The following is a 17,912-nucleotide window of genomic DNA, read 5'->3' on the forward strand; positions in this document are numbered from 1 at the left end:
CAGGAGCATCATTCCAGTCCCTCTGCTGAATATCCACACTCACCCTCCAATGCTGTTTTCTGTGTAGCAGCCAGAATGATCTTTCAAAAAGCGTAAATCCAACCACACCCCTTGCTGCTTGAAACCCTTCGGTAGCTAGCTCCCCATTGTCCTTCAGATGTTCTGCGGGGTTTTCTGTATTCTTCTAATTCTTTGATCATTTTGAGGAGCCACTTTACATCTTCTGGAGTGAGTGGAGGGAGGAGGGGCCCCATTAAGCTATGTCTAGCCAAGAGCAGGCTCAGGGTACAGGCTGCGGGCAGGGGAGCTGGCCTCTGCCAAGCTACAAGGCTCATCCACATAGGTTCGCCAGGCCAGCCTCCTGTCTGCACCTCAGTTTTGTCATCTGCAAAATGGGGATCAAGTCAGTACCTGCCTCAAGAAGGTTGTTTATCGTGTAAGTGGGAGAAGGGGTGCCGAATGCAGGGCGCACAGCCTGGCACTTTGAGGGCATGCACAAAGCGGGGAGTGATTATTATTTCTGCTTTTGTTTTTAAATTGTGGTAAAATAAGCACAACATAAAATTTGCCATTTTGGTCATTTTCAGGTGTGTAATCACACTCGCAATGTCGGGCACCCATCGTTGCTTTTTTTTCCAAAACTTTTCCATCACCCCAAACAGAAACGCTGTGCGAATTCCCCCTCCCCCAGCCCGTGGTGACCACCAACCCACCTTCTGTCTCCCTCCGTTTTCCTGTTCCAGGAATTCCATCTGAGTGATATCATACAGTATTTGTCCTTTTGTGTCTGACTTATTTCGCTCAGCATAACATTTTTAAGGCTCACCCATCTTGCGGCATGTGTCAGGACTTCCTTTCTCTTTATGGCTGAGTACTAGTCCATTGTACAGGTAGACCAGACCACATTGTGTTTATCCACTCATCTGTTGATGGACACTTGAGTTGCTTCTGCCTTTTGGCTGTTGTGAATTGTGCTGCAGTGTACACTGCTGTATCGCTCTACAGCTGCTTTGTTAAACACTTCTCGCAGGCCCCACCCTCACACACCACCCCCCACCGCAGCTTGTCCACACCTCAGCACTAGCTGGCAGGAGGGAGGCAGAGCTGGACATTCAGCCCAGATAGGCGAGGAGATGCCCCAAGATCACACATGTGGTCTCTGCCCCAAGGCTCCAGGCTCCAAGTGCAGTGCTCTGTTTGGAGCAAATAGGACCCCATTCCTGAGCTCAGGAGATGCAGGGGGCGCTGGAGAAAGCCCAGGCCCTCCCTAGGAGGGAAGGGGCAGCTTTTCCAGCAGCTGCCTCCCCAGGCTCAAGCAGTAACTCAGCGGGGCCGGCTGCTTGCACAGTTATTGCATTACTGCTCATTCCTCTCCACTCTTCCTTCTTAGCTGATAAATCTTATCACCGTCCAGGCTGAGCCCTCCTGGGAAGAGAGGAGGAGTGGGCAGTGGGCAGGGAAAAAAAGTCCTGTCTCCTTTTTCCCTTAAAAAGCCCCGAAACCGAGGGGAGTCTGCAGAGCCTTCCTTATTGTGTGCCAAAAAAGCCCAGTGAGTGAGGTACAGTGGCCAGGGTCACACAGCAGCAGAGGGACCAGGTGGGCTCCCAGAACCCCAGGCCCATCGCGATCCTGGGATGGTGTGCCCTGACCTTCGGGATGTTGCTTATTAATTTATTATTATTATTGGTAATTGCTAACTTTACTGCTTCCTTTCTACATGTCAAGCGTGGAGCTGAGGGCTTACATGGATTTCTTTCATTCAGAAATCTTTCAACAAACATTTATTGAGCACCTACTATGTGCCAGGCACTGTGCTAGGTACCAATGACACAGCCATGCACCAAGCTGATGAGGTCCCTGCCCTCACGGAGCTGACGTTTTGGGGGCTGTGATGGCTAAGGTTGTGTGTCAATTTGGCTGGATCATGATTCTCAGTGATTTGGCAGTTATGTAATGATGTATTTTGGCAGTTCTGCAATGATGTAGTCATCCTTCATTTTGTGATCTGATGTAGTCATCCACCATCTTGCAATCTGATATGAGCAGCCCATCAGTTGAAAAGGAGTTTCTTTGGGGGTGTGGACTGCATCCATTATATATGGACTGTTCTGGCAAGTTCCCTTGCTCTGTATCCTGCATCCAGCTTGTCATCATCTGACCTCCGGTTCTTGGGACTTGAACCAGTGGCCTGCCATATTGCCTGTTGATCTTGGGATTAGCCTCCATAGCCCAAGACCCAGCAAACTGCCATCTTACCCATCAGTCTTGGTTTTGTCAAACCCTGCAGCTACATGAGTCGGAAGACTCTAGCCTGATGCCTAACCCATGGACTTGGGACTTGCCAGCCTCTACAACCACATGAGCCATTTTCTCAAGATAAATCTCTCTCTCCATATGTGTGTGTGTGTGTGTATATGTATACACACATATATTGTTGTTGTTGTCAGGTGCTATTGAGTTGGTTCCGACTCATAGCAACCCTATGCACAACAGAACAAAACACTGCACAGTTCTGCGCCACCCTCACAATCAGTATGCTTGAGCCCGTTGTTGCAGCCACTGTGTCAATCCATCTCTTTGAGGGTCTTCCTTTTTTTCACTGACCCTCTACTTTACCAAGCAAGATGTCCTTCTCCAGGGACTGATCCCTCCTGATAACATGTCCAAAGTACATGAGACAGTCTCGCCATCCTTGCTTCTAATGAGCATACTGGTTGTACTTTCTTCCAAGACAGATTTGTTTGTTCTTTTGGCAGTCCATGGTATAGTCAATATTCTTCAGCAACACCACAATTCAAAGGCGTTAATTCTTCTTCAGTCTTCCTTATTCATTGTCCAGCTTTCACATGCATATGAGGCGATTGAAAACACCATGGCTTGGGTCAGGCACACCTTAATCTTCAAGGTGGCATCTTTGCTTTTCAACACTTTGAAGAGGTCTTCTGTAGCAGATTATATGCTTCACTGGTTTTGCTTCTCTAGAGAACCCAGCCTAAGACAGGAGATAACAGGCAGTGACTAGGTAACTTGTAAAAACTGAACCAGGTGATGTGGGAGAAGGTGGCTGGCTCCTCTCAACAGCAGGCCACGTGGAATGCCTCCATGAGGAGGCAGCATGTGAGCTGAGCATTTGAGGATGAAATGGGGGAAGAGCATCCCAGGGAAAGACATTCCCGGTGGCTGGGACAGCAAGTGCAAAGGCCCAGGGGCAGTGTCTTAATTACCTAGTGCTCCTATAACAGAAATACCACAAAGGGATGGCTTTAACAAACAGAACTTTATTCTCTCACATTTCAGGAGGTTAGAAGTCCTAATTCAGGGCGCCAGCTCCCAGGGAAGCCTTTCTCTATCTGTTGGCTCTGAGGGACAGGCCTTGTCATTCGTCTTCCCCTACTCTGGGAGCTTCTCAGCACAGGGAACCTGGGTCCAAAGGACACCCTCTGCTCCCAGTGCTTTCTTGGTGGCATAACATCCCCTATCTCTCTGATCGCTTCTCTCTCCTTTTATTTCTGGCCACACCCCAGGGAAGTTCTCCTTACATTGGATCAGGGATGTGACCTGAGTAAGGGTGTTGCATCCTACCCTCACCCTCTTTAACATAACCTAATCTTGCCCCATTATCCACAGGCAGAGGTTAGGATTTACGACACATAGGAAAATAACATCAGAACACAAAATGGAGGACGACCACACAATACTGGGAATCATGGCCTAGCCAAGCCGACACATATTTTGGGGGGACATTATTCAATCCATGAGAGGCAGGATGGAGCAGAACAGAAAGAAGGATCCAGTTTCCACAGCACACTTTGCAAGAGGTGTTTTTATTAGACTTATTTTGCAGAGAAGGAAACTGAGGCTCAGAGAGGTGATGACACCTGCCTGAATTTATACAGCCAGGGAATGGCAGAGCCCAAGCTTTAGCCATTTTGCTCCTCCTCTGTACCAGGCCTTATGCTGGGGTACAAAGATTAAAAAAAAAAAAATCCCCTAGGAGCCCTGGGAGCCCTGGTGGCGCTGTGGTTAAGGAGCTTGGCTTCTAATCAAAAGGTCAGCAGTTCGAATCCACCAGTGGCTCCTTGGTAACCCTATGGGGCAGTTCTACTCTGTCCTACAGGGTTGCTATGAGTTGGAATTGACTCGATGGCAATGGAATCTTTTTTGGCTTAGGAGCCCAAGACAAAGACATCTGATCCTTAGAGAAGAGGCCCAAGAGGTGCCCAGCCAGGCCTCCGTGGCTCCCCTATGGGTCCCTGGGTGCTGAGTGTCTGAGGCCTACCCCAGCTCTGCCATAGCCTCGCTGTGTGACCTTGGATCTGCCTCCTGCCCTTTCTGAGGCCTCCTCATTCCTTCCAGCCTGGCCTATGGGTGACGGGGCCGGGACGAAGTCCTCAGCCCCGGGGCAGGGTGGGGGACACCAGGCTGCCCTAAAGGGCTGGTGGCAGGAACAGCCCTGCTCCCTGGGTCCACCCAGTCCAGCTTGGGGGCCACTCAGCCCAGCAAACCCGAAGGAGGGAATAAGGCTAACTCACAGCATCCTCGTGCTGCCCCCTGGTGGTCATGGATGGGATGGTCAGAATTCGAGAGCAAAGGCTCTCCCACCAGCTCCTTCATTCATTCACCCTCAGAGTTCAGACCTGGCTGCTCAGTCCCAGCCCTGAGTTAAGGGAACCATCCCCCTGGAGATCCCTGGAGAGGAGGCAGCCCCACCCCATCCTAAAATGTGTAACCTCAAATCTATACCCTAGGCCCTGGTGAGTGGCCTCAGAAGATTTCAGGCCTCCCTGGCATGGGCTGTGAGGAGTGGGGTCTTTTGTTCATTGGCTCATTTTTTCATGTGTGCATTCGTTCATCCATTCATTTGTTCATGCATTCATTCATTTGTTCACTTGCTCACTTATTCATTTATCTATTGGTTCATTCATTTACCATTCATTTGTTCATTCGTCAATTCGTTCACTCATTTATTTGCTTGTCCATTCATTCATTCATCCATTTGTTCATCGGTTTGTCACTTATTTATTCATTTGTTTGCTTGTTCATTTATTCATTCCTCCATTTGTTTGTTCATTCATGCACCCATTTGTTCACACTTTCGACTGCTGAGTAGCTCCCCTCTGCCTAGTGCTGAGGGACCCAGCAGGGAAGGAGGCAGGCAAGGTCCTGGCCCTCAAGTCTCATGGAGGGAGTAAGACAATACTCAAAGTGGTTTTTTGGTTTGGTTCTACTTTACCAAGCATGATGTCCTTCTCCAGGGACTGGTCCCTCCTGATAACATGTCCAAAGTACGTAAAAATGAAGTCTCACCATCCTCCCTTCTAAGGAATACTCTGATTGTACTTCTTCCAAGGCAGATTTGTTCATTCTTCTGGCGGTCCATGGTATATTCAAAATTATTATATGAATATATATATTCATATATTAAAAAATGGAATATTACTCAGACATAAACAGAAATGAAGCCCTGATACACTCCACAACATGGATGAACTTCGAAAACATTATGCTGAGTGAAATAAGCCAGACACGAAAGGACAAATATTGTATGTTCTCAGTTATATGAAATTAACATGTTATGCAGAATAGAATTAATATGTTATCTAGAACAGACAAATGCATAGAGACCAAAGTTGATTAGTGGTTATCAGAGCTGGGGAGGGGGAGAGAACGTAGTTATTGCTTAAGGGGCACTGAGTTTCTGTCTGGGGGGCTGAAAAACTTTTGGAAATGGATAGTGGCGATGATTGTACAACATGGAGAATGTAATTAATGTCACTGAATTGTCCACTTAAAGAAGATTAAAATGGCTTTTTGTTACATAGATGTACATCCTCACTGTATATATATATATATATTCACTGTATATATATATTCACCGTATATATGAATGTTTCTAAATAAAAGGACTGTGAACATCCTCGTGTCTAAACATTTACATAAATTTTGTTGTTGTTAGCCACCATCAAGTCGGCCCCCAACTCATGGTGACCCCATGCACAACAGAACAAAATGCTGCCCGGTCCTGCGTCATCTGCAGGATCAGTTGCAGATTGGACTGTTGTGGTCCACAGGGTTTGCTTTGGCTGATTTTTGGAAATCAATCACCAGGACTTTCTTCCTAGACTGTCTTAGTCTGGAAGCTCTACTGAAACCTGTTCACCGTCATAGCAACACACAAGTTTCCACTGACAGAGGGGTGGTGGCTGCACATGAGGTACATTGGCCGTGAATCAAAGCCAGGTCTCTGACGTGGAAGGCGATAATTCTACCATTGAAGCACCACTGCCCTATGTAAATTGAGATAACTCAGGAGAAATTCCTTAAAAAGGAATTGCTAGGTCCAACAGGATTCCTATTTTTAAGGCCTGTGATCAATCCCACTCCCCACCTCTGCAGTGTGGGTAGTGGAGCTGTGGGGGAGCGGCCGCCTTCAAAGGCTCATGGCTGGGCCCCTTGAGGCCAGCACCCTCCCTGCCCCACCCTCCTGCAGAGAAGTGGGGACACATCACAATGGTGTTCCCACCCTGAGCCACCCACAAAGTGGGTGGCGGGGTCCCCCACTCCTGTCTTACGGGTGCCCAGACCTCAGGATGGGAGGCCCTCGTAATGAGAGGCTCATTTCTCACAGCTCGGAACCCAAGGCTGCCCAGAGACAAAGAGCCACCACAGCACCAAGATGGTACCATCCCCAGGGTAAGGGTCCTCTGTCAGGTGCCCGGGCTGGGAGAAGCCAGGAAGAATGAGACACTGGGGCCCACGGGGAAGCAGGAGGCAAGACTGTGGGTCCTCTTGCTGAGCTGGGGTCAACTCCAGCCCCACCCTCCCCCCAAGGACTCAACACTCTTCTGGGTCCTCCTGACCCCCCAACCTGGGGATCACGTTTCTCAACCACAGGGACAAAGTGTAGGTAGGCCTCTGATGCCCTGTGCCCGCTCTCTCTCTCTTTTCTTAAAGATCTTTTTATTCTACTGTAGATGAAGGTTTACAGAACAAACATGTTTCTCATAAAACAATTAATATACATGTTGTCAACGGGTTGCCAACCCCATGTCATGTCAACACCCCCCCTTCTCGACCTTGGGTTCCCCATTGCCAGCTTTCCTGTCCTCTCCTGCCTTCTAGCCTTGCTCCTGGGCTGGTGTGCCAATTTAATCTTGTTTTGTTTTATGGGCCTGTCTAATCTTTGGCTGAAGGGTGAACCGCAGGAATGACTTCATTACTGAGCTAAAAAGTGTCTGGGGGCCATACTCTTGGGGTTTCTCCAGTCTCTGTCAGACCAGTCAGTCTGGTTTTTTATTTTGAGTAAGCATTTCGTTTTACATTTTTCTCCAGCTCTGTCCAGGACCTTCTATTGTGATCCCTGTCAGAGCAGTCGGTGGTGGTAGCTGGGCACCATCTAGTTGTTCTGGACTCAGTCTCGTGGAGGCCCTGGTAGTTGTGGTGTCTTAGTCCTTTAGACTAATCTTTCCCTGTGTCTTCGGTTTTCTCCTTCGCTCCAGATGGGGTGAGACTAGTGGAGTATCTTAAATGGCCACTCACAAGCTTTGAAGACCCCAGACACTACTCACCAAAGTAGAATGTAGAACATTTTCTTTATAAACTATGTTATGACAATTGAGCTAGATGTTCCCCGAGACCGCGGTCCCCACAGCTCTCGGCCCAGTAATTTGGTCCCTCAGGGAGTTTGGATGTGTCTATGGAGCTTCTGTGACCTTGTCTTGGACAAGCTGTGCTGGCTTCCCCAGTATTGCATACTGACTTACTGTTCACCAAAGTTACCACTTATCTATTGTTTTGTGCCCTCTCTTAAGTGTCACAAGGAATTAGACAACCAAGTCCATTGACTCCCAAAAATTCAGGCATGACCTGCCCTCTCCATCCTCACACCCCTCTCTCTGCTTCTCTTTCTTTGTCTCCAGAGACAAACTAGACTGATGGGGGTGGGTGGGGGATTGAGTCCTGGCTCTAGCCCTGCCTGGCCATGTTGCTGTGACTTTGTGCAAGTTTCCAAAACTCTCCAAACATGTTTTCTCATCTGGAACAGGGCACTGACCCTACAGAACACTTGAGAGGGTTGAAAAGATGATTGATGCTGGGCCAGGCAACTGCTAACTCCATGTGTGATCAGAATGAGTCCTGCGCCTTTCTAGCTGGGGGGTCCTGGGCCCGTTACTTGATTTCTGACCTTCAGTTTCTTTATCCATCAACACATGAATGGATAAACAAAATGTGGTCTAGCTACACTGTGGAATATTATTTAATCATAAAAAGGAATGAAATCCTGAAACGTGCTGCAATGTTGATGAGTCTTTAAAACATTATGACGACTGGACCAAGAGCAAAGAAATTTCCGGGATAAACTGAATGCTTCAAAGGTCAGCTGAGCAAGGGCGGGGGTTTGGGAACTATGGCTTAAGGGGACTTCTAAGTCAATTGGCAAAATAATTCTATTATGAAAACATTCTGCATCCCACTTTGAAATGTGGCTTCTGGGATCTTAAATGCTAACAAGCGGCCATCTAAGATGCATCAATTGGTCTCAACCCACCTGGATCAGAGGAGAATGAAGAACACCAAGGTCACACGATAACTATGAGCCCAAGAGACAGAAAGGGCCACATGAACCAGAGACTTACATCATCCTGAGACCAGAAGAACTAGATGGTGCCCGGCCACAACCGATGACTGCCCTCACAGGGAGCACAACAGAGAACCCCTGAGGGAGCAGGAGATCAGTGGGATGCAGACCCCAAATTCTCATAAAAAGACCAGACTTAATGGTCTGACTGAGACTAGAGGAATCCCGGCGGCCATGCTCCCCAGACCTTCTGTTGGCACAGGACAGGAACCATCCCCGAAGACAACTCATCAGACATGAAAGGGACTGGTCAGTGGGTGGGAGAGAGATGCTGATGAAGAGTGAGCTAATTATATCAGGTGGACACTTGAGATTGTGTTGGCATCTCTTGTCTGGAGGGGGGATGGGAGGATAGAGAGAGTTGGAGGCTGCCAAAGTTTTCACAAAAGGAGAGACTGGAAGGGCTGACTCATTAGGGGGAGAGCAAGTGGGAGTACAGAGTAAGATGTATGTAAACTTATATGTGACAGACTGACTGGATTTGTAAACGTTCACTTGAAGCTCAATAAAAGTTAATAAAAAAAAAAAAAAAAAAAAGACCAGACTTAATGGTCTGACTGAGACTAGAGGAATCCCAGAGGTCATGGTCCCAAACCTTCTGTTGGTCCAGGACAGGAACCATTCCCGAAGGCAACTCATCAGACATGGAAGGGACCGGACAATGGGTAGGAGAGAGAAGCTGATGAAGAGTGAGCTACTTGTATCAGGTGGACACTTGAGACTGTGTTGGCATCTCCTGTCTGGAGGGGAGATGGGAGGGTAGAGAGGGTTAGAAACTGGCAAAATTGTTACGAAAGGAGAGACTGGAAGGGCTGACTCATTAGAGGGAGAGTAAGTGGGAGTATGGAGTAAGGTTATATGTGACAGACTGACTTAATTTGTAAACGTTCACTTAAAACTCAATAAAAATTATTAAAAAAAAATTATGATGAGTAAAAAAAAAAAGCCAGACACTAAAGATCACATATTGCATGACTCCATTTATATGAAATATCCAGAATAGACAAATCCATAGAGACAGAAAGTAGATTAGTTGTTGCCTGGGGCTTGGGGGCGGGAGGAGTGGAGGAATAGAAGAGTGATAGAGTATGGGGTTTTCACTGAGGTGATGAAAATGTTCTAAAATTAACTGTGCTGATGTTTGCACAACACTAAAAACCACTGAATTGTGCAGCTCAATGAGTGAATTGTATGATATGTGAATTATACTTCAGCAAAATTGTATTGCCTTTTTTTTTTAAGGACAATAAATACAGGCCCAGGCAGGGCTGCCGGGGGACCAGATGGATCTATATCTCTGTCTGGCCTTCAGGGTCTCGAATGTGTGGCACAGAATGGGGAGTCAGGCCTCATGCTCTTTGGTTGTCCCCATTTTGGGAAGAGACATTGGGCAGGGGTCCCAGATGATCCCTTTAATAAGTCATAAGGCTCCTTTTCCAGGAGGGGAGGGAGGATCTTGCTGTCAAGACAAAGCCCAGGGCCACGGGCAAAGTGCTTGCGTGGTTCCCAATGGAAACACACAGGGTTCCCATCACCCACAGTGTTACTAAGATTGTGGGGCCCCGCGCCACTTCTGCATCCTGAACTTACGTCCATGTAAGATCTTACAGGAAACCCTGGTGGCGTGGTGGTTAAGTGCTACGGCTGCTAACCAAAGGTTCGGCAGTTCGAATCTGCCAGGTACTCCTTGGAAACACTATGGGGCAGTTCCACTTTGTCCTGTAGGGTCGCTATGAGTCGGAATCGACTCGATGGCACTGGGTTTGGTTTGGTTTTTGGTAAGATCTTACAACCCAGGACATGGGGACGCATTTGGAGTTGGAAATGCCTGGACTTGAATGTGAGCTCCTCCACTTACTAGCTATGCACCCATGGGCATCTCAGTCCATTCTTCTGTGCTTCAGTTTTCTCTTCTGCAAAATGGGTGCCTCCTCAGGCTCACAAGTTTTTGGCTCAGAGCCTGGCACACGGTAAGCGCTCAGATCTGAAGGTGTCTTTCCTTTCTCTCTCCAAAGAGCCTTTTCTGAACCCTGAAAAAGCAAGCCACAGAATGCAAGGCCCTCCGCCCGTTTATGCGCAAGGCCTCCAGCCAGTCCACACAGGTGAGTGCTTTTGTCTGCCCTTTCCTCACCTCTCCATCTTCTCTTCAGGACTGCCTGGAGCCTCTCTCTCCAGACCACTTGCCAACACTCTGCCCAAACAGCACCTCCTCTGGCAAGCTCTCCTTCCCTGACTCCCCTGGGAGGTGCCTCTCCATTATCGCTCCATCGGTGGTCGCCATATTTGAATGGCCACCCAACCCTCTCTCTCCCTCTCTCCAATGTGAGATCATTGGCAGAGGGGGCTAGTGCACAGGAGATACACAAGAAATGTTTACGGTGTGAGACCCCATTCTCTACCCTACAAAATGTGAGCTGCCATGGAGTCAGCTCCGACTTATGGTGACTCTATGATAGGTTGCAGATGGGACAGTTGTGATCCACAGCGTTTTCAATGACAGATTTTTGGAAGTAGATCACCAGGCCTTTCTTCCTAGACTGTCTTAGTCTGGAAGCTCTGATGGAAACCTGGTCAACCTCTCAGCAACACGCAAGCCTCCACTGACAAATGAATCGTGGCTGTGCATGAGGTGCATTGGCTGGGAATCAAATCTGGGTCTCTCACATGGAAGGAGAGAACTCTACCACTGAGCCATCACTGCCCCCACCCTGCAAATGCACCCAAACCACAGGGGTGGGTGGAATGCAGGCCCCTGGGCCCCATCCTCGACCCACTGGATCAGAACCTGGATTTTAAACTTCCTGCGGGAATTATCAGGCGCTCTCAAGTTTGGGAGCTGCCAGGTTGGATTTGAATTCCTGGAAAGCAGGCCTCAGGATGATTGTGTTAGAGGAGAGGCAAAAAGAGCGCCAGGAGAACGTCTTTGTTGTTGCAGCACACCTACTTTACCAAGGACATCAGTTAGGGCTTCTTAGTTGCAGGGATGGAGTGCATAGGTGGTGTAGACAGTGAATGTGCTCCATTGCTAACTGAAAAGTTGGCTGTTTTGAGTCCACCCAGATGCACCTCGGAAGAAAGGCCCGGTGATCTACTTCTGAAAAACCAGCCACTGGAAACCCTATGGAACACAGCTCTACTCTGACACACATGGAGTTGCCATGAGTCAATGTTGACTCAAGGGCAAGAGGCTTTAGTTGCAGGGATTAGAAACTGACTCTGGTAAACTTGCAACAACGAAGGGAGATCTATCGCACGCTAGCTGTGGGAGTGCCCAGAAATGGAGGACTGTGTTTCAATCCAGAGACACTCTCAAATTCTCCTCAGAGACAGTCTTATGGTTGCCTGGGTCCCTTGGAGGGTAGGGGTCTCACCTGAAGTTTGGTGGGTGGCAGCAGGAAGTGGGAGAGTTCCGGGACACTGGGCCAATCTGGACCCCCTTGGGAGCTTAGGTGAGCACCGAGGACCTGCAGATGGTGGTAAGCCGTGTAGGGGGGATAGCTGGTGGTGGACGTCGGGATGGGGGAAGGGTGCTGAGTCTGACCTGCCCCTCCCCCACCCAGTACTGGTCACCAGCTTCCCCAGGAGAGGCTCTGCCACCCCCGTGCAGACCACATGTCCGTACTGCGGGAGCCACGTCATCACGACCACCAGCCGTGTCCCAGGGATCATCACCTGGCTGGTATGCACTGGCCTCTTCCTGTTTGGGTGAGTGGTGGAGCCCCTGAGCATCAGTAGGGGTCCTGGGGGCTTGGGTGGGCTGGCCTGCAGCAGGGCAAGTGGAGGAGGGGGTGTGCCCTAGCTGTTCTTTGGGTGGCTGTGAGAGCTTTTGGGGAAGACAGGGCAGCCGGGCCAAAGATAGGGGTAGGTTCCACGCTCAGCCACTTACCACCTGGTGACAATGGGCAGTGATGCAGCCTCTCCGAGCCTGGGTGTCCTCGTCACAAGGGCAAGGGGTGGCTCATTGGCAGGTGCCCACAAAGCACCTGCTTGGTGCAGGTATCAACAGCCGATGGCATTGTCAGCAGCCGAGAAAGGGTGGGGTAGCGACTCAACCCCAGCAGTGCCTTAGAATCACCCAAGGAGTTTAAAAATGCAGGTGTCCAGCCCCACCCAGAGGTGCTAGCTGAAGTGAGCCCTGGGGGGCCTCAGGCACCTCGGCGAGAAGCACGGGGTAGACCAGGGCGGGCAGGGATGGGCTTCTCACGTCCGGCTCCCGGCTCTGGCTGCAGGTGTGTGCTAGGCTGCTGCTTCATCCCATTCTGCATCGAGGGCCTGATGGACGTGAGGCACTCATGCCCCGTGTGCCACCGGGAGCTCTTCTACTACCGGCGCCTGTGAGCCTCTGCAATAAATAGCCTTCCAGCCACTGAGTCTGTGTCCTGCGTGGCTGCCCCTCCAGCCCAGGGGCAGGGGGTGGTGAAGAGACTGGTGCCAGGGAGCGCTCACCCACCCGCCCTCCCCTTCTTCCCTTCTGTCTTAATGGAAGGTCAGTTACTTGCTTAGAACGATGCCTGGCACAGAGTAAGTGCTCAGCTAGCATTGGCTGAATGAATAATTTAGTGAATGAATGACTGTTGGAGTAAATGAGTGATTGGCTGAATGATTGATTGAAAGAACGATTGGTTGAATGAATGCCTGGAAAAATAATTGGTTGGATGGATAATTGACTGAATGAATAAGTCAAATAATGAATGATTGAAGGAATGATTGGTTAATCGAATGAATTAATCAAATGAATGATTCATTGATTGGATAAATGGTTGAGTAAATCAAATGAATGAATGGTTGAATGAATGGAAGGGTAGGCCCACAAGCACCCCCAAGTTGAACACCAGGGACCCACACTCAGCCCTGAGGCCACTGGCTACCCACAATAGCCTAGATGCTCAGACTCCAGGCTTCACTAGGAGAGGGCTGTCATGGGACTGGAAAAGTTCGGAGTCTGGGGACTCTGGGAATCCAAGTTGTGTGTTGAGCGTGCCGTCAGACTCCTTAGAAATGTCAGCCCACTGATCACCTTCCATTTCCCTGGCTCCTTCGCCTGGGCTGACGCCCCTGTACCTTTGTGGAAACCATCCAGCTGGGAGGGACCCCGCCCTCCCTTTTATCTCCCTCCTCCCCTCTCAGCACCTGGCCCCCTGCCCCTAGCAGGTGAGATGTGCACACCTGGGTGACCAGTGCCCTCCCTGTGGCTGAATCCAGCGGGCACCTTTCATCCCTCTGTCCCACCTACCTAGGTTCTCTGCAGCCCCGGCACCCACTTGCCCCATCCTCAACCCCTTTTCTCTCCTGCCACCCTACAGCCTGTCCTGTGACACTCAGTGGGTCTCTCAGGCCTCTGCTGTTCTCACATCTCTCCCAGATGCTGGTCCTCACTCGCTTCTGCATCCAATAGCCCTCTTGCTGCTGCCCCAGGCCCCACACACCCAACCACATCACAGTGGCTTTCTCCCCCAGGGCGCCCCCCACTCTACAGCCCTGGTGTCTGGGGCTGGCACTGCCATCACCCCAGCAGATTACACTTAGGTTCAGATGCACTATTGGGTCCTACCCGTGGTACCCCACAATCACTTCTTTTTAAAAAAAATAATGGGTTTGGTAAAAGCTTACATAGCAAATTAGGTTCCCATTTGACAATTTCTACACAAGTTGTTCAGTGACATTAGTTACACATTTTTCACGACGTGTCAGCATTCTCTTTGTGTTCTGGTTGTTCCGTTTTCATTGCTCTAGTTTTCCTATCCCCTTCTCACCTTTGTTTACGGTAACTGTTGACCTTTTGGTCCACGATTACTTCTTGGAGCATCTCTGCTTCTTTCCTCTCATTCATTCATTCATTCATTCATCTCCCGCCCTTGTCTCGCTGAGACAAGGCGGCAGTCCCCCTGCCCGTCTCACCTACACCTTCTCCTCGCTGGTTGTGGCCACAGAGCAGGCCCTCGGTGCGGAATTGTAACTGCAGCTGGTGATGAGATCACCTGCCTCAAATCCGTGCCCTCAGGGCCAGGTCCGAGCTCTTAAACACGGTCACCTGAGGCCACTCCAGCCAGGTGCTGCTGATTCCTCCGTGTGTCCGTCCTCACCCTCTCCTTGCCTTCCTGCCTCCAGCCCCATCACAGGCTCCCCACTCTTTTCAGGCCCCTGTCACTTTCCCGGGGAAGGTTAGCAAGCTTCTGGCTCACCCTGGGACTCTGAGGGCGGGGTGGGTGCAGGTGGGCTTATGGAAGGGTGTGGGGCTGGGGTGGGGGCAACTCTTCCCAAAAGTCAGTCCTCACTCTCCAAGGGGAAGGTTAATCCTTCCGATTCCTTCAAGAACTACATCTCTGCACAGGAGAGTGGGCACAGGATGGCGGGCACAGGATGGCGGGCACAGGATGGCAGGCACAGGACAGTGGGCACAGGCCAGGGGACACAGGACAGTAGGCACAAGAAAGTGGACACAGGACAGGGGACACAGGACAGCAGGCACAGGACAAGGACACGACATGGGACACAGGACAGTGAGCACAGGACAGTAAGTACAGGACATGGGACACAGGACAGTGAGCACAGGAGAGCGGGCACGGGACAGTGGGCACAGGACGGTGGGCACGGGACAGCGGGCACAGGCAAGCGGTCAAGTACAGCGGGCATGGGACAGCAGGCAGAGGACAGTGAGCACAGGACAGGGGACACAGGACAGCAGGCACAGGACGGTGGGCACAGACAGCTGGCAGCTGCTCCCAGTACTACAAAGACTGCCATATGGGAATGTCCAAATGCCCAGGATACTTAAAGGCCTGAAACTGGCTTATGGAGGGGACCCCTCTGGGAAAGGCGGGGTCTGCCAGGAGATGAGATCAGGAAGGGAGTGGGAAAAGGGACACCCAGACTAGGGGACTTTTTTTTTTTTACTTTGCAAAATACCTTTGTGTGTATCCACCATGTTTTCAATTAGAAGGAGTTTCAGAGAACAGGGAGATGAAGAAAAGTGCACAGGTGAGGGTAGAAGATAGACGTCACATGAAGATGCTACATTCTAGTCAATAAAACGTGGCCGGCGACTCGCTGCAATCCTCACAACCACCGCAGGAGGGCGCGATTCCCTGTCTGACAGGTGAGGAAAGAGCCCATTTGTCCAAGGTGCAGCAATTAGGGAAGCCCTGGTGGTGTAGTGGTTAAGTGCTATGGCTGCTAACCACAAGGTCAGCAGTTCAAATCTGCCAGGTGCTCCTTCAAAACTCAATGGGGCAGTCCTACTCTGTCCTATAGGGTTGCTATGAGTCAGGATTGACTCGATGGCAGTGGGTTTTCTTTTGCAGCAGTTAGAAATGGGCAGCAGGAAACTCAGGTCTGTTGGCATCGTGCAGGTGACGGATGTGTGTGTTTGTGTGCACGCGCGTGCGTGCGTGTAGGGATGAAAGCAGAAAGTTGGCCTTTTACCAGGTGGCCTTAGGCAGGCAGAGTCAAGGGTCCTGGAGCTGATGGGTGGGGCCACACTGCGACCAGCGGCAAGGACAAGTGGCAGGGATGGATTTTGTGGGATCTGAGTGCCCCCCATGGCTGCCTCTATGCCGCCACCCCCAGAGGCCCGGGAGAAGCAGGAACAGCTCCCGTTTCTGAGTTGGCCCTGGCTGCAGGACCAGGGTCCATCTTAAGGCTTTTAGGATTAGAAGGTGAAGCTTCGGACACACCAGGCACCCAGTACCTGAGACCCTTGGTGCGTACCTGCAGGTGAGGGAAGTGTGACTTTTGTGATAAACCAGCCTGGAGGAAGCCATGTCAACACGGGGACACAGACCTCTGGCTGGCAAGACCAGGGGTTACCAGCCTAGGTGTGTCTAAAGGAGACCGGGCTGTCTGAAATAGGAGGGATGATGGCTGAAAGGGAAGGGAGCCACCAAGGCCAGTGCTGGGCCGCCAGGCAGCCACCATCCAGAGGGACAAGACTGGGACCAGTCCTCCACTCTGCAGAGACACACAGGTATGGAGTGGTGGAGTGCCTGGCTCCACTGGCGCATCCAGCCTTCAGCCCGTCTGCTGCAGAGGACTCGCTGAGCTCAGCCCCAGCCCCTCGGTCTGATGCCACACTCGACACAACTGCCTGGTCCTGACTTGGATTCCCAGAGTCCCTAGACTCTGAGCTTTTCTGGTCTAGTGACAGCCGTCTCCTGGCGAAGCCTGGAGTCCAGATAGAGCGGTGCAGGTAGCGGTGGCTTCAGGGCTGCACTCAAGTGCAGGTCCCTGGTGTTCCGGGTTGCCTCATCTCGGGGGTGCCTTTGGACCTGGGTCGGTCTCCTCAGGTCTGCACCCCACAGACCTCTGGGTATGACCGTGAGGTTCACCCAGCCCCAGCCAACGTGGGGCTCAGCTGGTTGCCAGGCCCTCTGATTTAGACTGGCCATTAAAGAAAGAAGTATCCACTGCCAATTTCTAAAAATCGGGGGAACTGACATTGCAAGTCCCTGGTTTTTAGCTTCTTTCCAACAAGTCAGGAGATCTGGCTGCACAGGGCCCTGGTTCTTGTAAGGCAGGGATTGTCTGCTGTCTCCTCAAATGCTCCCCACTGGTTCCTGTTCTCGCCCAGCTTCAGACGGCTGGACCTGCACTTCGGTATCCACTTCTTAGTCTCCCAAGGGCTTGACCCTCCTGTCCAAGAGCTGACCGGCTCAGCGCCAGGGGGCGGGGACATGCTGTCTGCATACATTCCCTGGCTCCTGCCTGGCTCCTGCCCGTGCTCAGGGTCTGCCTCCTCAGCAGTTGTCGAGGCCCAGGGAGCCTACACCTTCCCTTGGTGAGTGGCCATGACAAGCTGCTCCATTCACACAGCCCTCTCATCTGGACACGGGGAGGGCCAACTGGGTGGGCAGAGCTACAGGCGCCAGCAACACGGCACGGTGTGGGGGGCAGTGAGCTGGGGATGCCAGCCCAGCATTTAGCCAGGCCTGAGACCTCAGTGGGGCGGCCAGTCCCTCAGTCCGTGTCCGATAACTCTGAGTGCCGAGATGCCTACTGCTAACCGGTCAAGCCCTCGAAGGCTGCCTGGCCCGTAGTCGAGTGCTCTGTGGGGATCCCTGTAAGAAAGTGCAGCTTATGGGGTTTTCTCAGCTACACAGTTCCCCAAGTGTGGCTAGAGCCGAGGCACAGAACACACCTTGCCCCGCTTATCACTGGGGACTGCAGTGCCAGGGTAGCCTGCTGGCAGTGGCCTCCTTGGGTGGCGCCAGCTCCTGGGCAGGCCAGGCTATCGGTGGCCAGTGAGCCTCCCTGCCACCAGGTGCCTCACGCCCATTTC

Source organism: Elephas maximus, chromosome 12 (genome assembly GCF_024166365.1).
Source record: "Elephas maximus indicus isolate mEleMax1 chromosome 12, mEleMax1 primary haplotype, whole genome shotgun sequence".
In the NCBI taxonomy this organism is placed as follows: Eukaryota; Metazoa; Chordata; class Mammalia; order Proboscidea; family Elephantidae; genus Elephas; species Elephas maximus.